The following is a 2,560-nucleotide window of genomic DNA, read 5'->3' as shown; positions in this document are numbered from 1 at the left end:
CACAAGCCTGCTAGACATTTGGCTCTCCTATCAAATCCAAGCAGTGGATTCTGATAGTAACAAGGTGACATCTCTGATGAATTGATTTGAGACATGAGAGCAGGATTTGGGAAACTAATTGGATTTCTTATCTAATTGGCCCTGTTGGAAAAAAATGAGATTCATTTTTTTCCTGGAAGTAAATTCTAGAACTAGGACTCATCCATGTTAATGTCTATGTAGATATCTGATTGTATTTGTGCCTTTGTACACATTACTATATATATTCTCCCATAAAAATACTAAAATGAATAACCACACAGAAAAGATTAGTGTTAATATGTTCAGATCAGAAATAGAAGGATAAATAGAGGATGGTATTTATACTGTTACAGGACATCATAAGACAGATGAACTTAGACATACTGTTGTCAAACTCGATCTGAATGCCACTCCTCACTGAAAGGAACCAGGGCCCACTGGTAAATGGTTAATTCCAGGGTTGGAACAGGGAAAATATAAGATGAGCCTAGACTATCCTGAGCCAAAAGAGTGAATATGACAGAGTGACTAACACATTTTAAAAGGACCAAGAAGTCAGATTTTTTAAAAATATTTTTTAAATTATGAATTATAGTTGGCATACATATTATATTAGTTTCAGGTCTACAACATAGTGACTAGACAGTTATGTAACTTATGATGTGATCACACCAATATATCCCCACAAAATATTTGATAATTTCAAGAGAAACAAGAATAAGACTATGGGGATCTCTTGATTTAAGATCTTAAATCAAGGGGCAAAAGTGAGCATCGACAACGATGGGACAAATCAGCATGGGCACTACCTGATAGGATGCATTGAGAAGAAGCCAGTAACACTTCTTGATATTCCTACTGAAGATGTATAATCTGAATCAAATCATGAGGAAATACTAGACAACCCAAATTTAGGGACATTCTACAAAAAAATAATGACCTGTAACTTCAAAAGTATCAAGGCCAGGAGAGCCAAGGAAAAACTGAGGAAGTGTTCCAGACAGAATGAGACTAAAGAGACCTGATAAACTAAATGCAGCCCATGATTCTGAACTGGATTCTTTTGCTATAAAGGACATTATTGGGTCATTTGAGACCTAATGAGTAGATAGCGGTACTTTATTCATGTTAATTTCTTAACTTTGATGGTTGTTATGAGCTGAATTTTGTCCTTCCTCGAATTTATATGTTGAAGTTCTAGTACCTCAGACAGTGACTGTGCTTAGAAATAGGGCCTTTAAAGAGGTGATTAAGTTAAAATGGGGTTGTTGGAGTGGGCTCTAATCCAATATGACTGATGTCTTTATAAAAAGAGATTTTGACACTCAGAGAGACACTGGGGATGAATGTGTGGAGAGGAAGGCCATGTGAGGATAGAGAGAGAAGGTTGCCGTCTGCCAGCCAAGGAGAGAAGCCTCAAAAGAAACCAAACCCGCCAATACCTTGATCTTAGACTTCTGCCTTGAGAACTGTGAGAAAAATAAACTTCTGTTTTTTAAGCAGCTCAGATTGTGGTATTTTGTTATGGCAACCCTAGCAAACTAACACAATGGTTATGTTATGGTTATGTAGGAAATTGTCCTTGTTTGTAAAAAAATAAATAAGTCAAGTAATAGGGGTGGTGAGGTATTAAGTTACTAGCTTACTCTCAAATGGTTCAAGGGAAAAATATTTGAAATGGACCTTTAAATTTTCTGTAAGTTTGTGATTGTTTCAAAATAAATACATGGAGATATATATATATCCCCCCAAAGAAGTGTTTGTAGAGTTGAAAGAAGAGAAGGGATAAACTCCATGCTGTTTTCAACACACACAAAGTGCTACTTAGCTGTTCCACATCACTACCAATGATAGGTTAAGAGGAAATGGGTTTAACCTGAAAGATGAAATAGATGGGTGGAAATGTATATAATCCTCTTTGAATGAAATAGGCTTGAAAATTCTCTATAAATTAAAAAATCCATAAAATGATTCAAGCACCTGCCCTCATCCTCTATGAAGTTGTGGTTTCAAACTCCTTCCAGGGGATCCCTATATACAAACTCAATCTTATAGGGGTCCCCAATTCTGTAAACAAGTAGAAATGGAGTTACTCTGGATAAAAGAATGGTTCTGGACGACGGAGTTGTGTTCACTCAACCTACCTTTTCCTTTCCTCATGAGCTCAGGAATTCTGGGATGTCCATAAAGCTTTTCTTTCTAGGAGAGCATCTTTGGCTCTTTAGAAAGAAGCTATATAGATTTTAGGTATTTATCACCGTGTACACCCTGGATTTTATTAGTGGATATGTGGGTCAGAGGAGTACCCATGGCAAAAGGCTGGACACTCTGGAGTGTTGCCAGGAGTGTCGTGTGTTGGAGGAGTGAAGTCCTGACCTGTCCAACTCAAGGGACTCTACACTGAATGTTGGTACCCAGAAGGCTTCTAGATTAGCCCAGAGTTCTTGAGTCTTTCCCGCGGCCCTTACAACCCACATCCCGAAAACAACCTCAAGAGCCCTGCGGTAGGCTACATTCTTGTTCAAACATTCTCACTGCT

The sequence above is a fragment of the Myotis myotis genome, unplaced genomic scaffold (assembly GCF_014108235.1).
Source record: "Myotis myotis isolate mMyoMyo1 unplaced genomic scaffold, mMyoMyo1.p scaffold_m19_p_7, whole genome shotgun sequence".
In the NCBI taxonomy this organism is placed as follows: Eukaryota; Metazoa; Chordata; class Mammalia; order Chiroptera; family Vespertilionidae; genus Myotis; species Myotis myotis.
The sequence above is the reverse complement of the archived record's forward strand: the minus strand, read 5'-3'. Positions refer to the sequence as shown.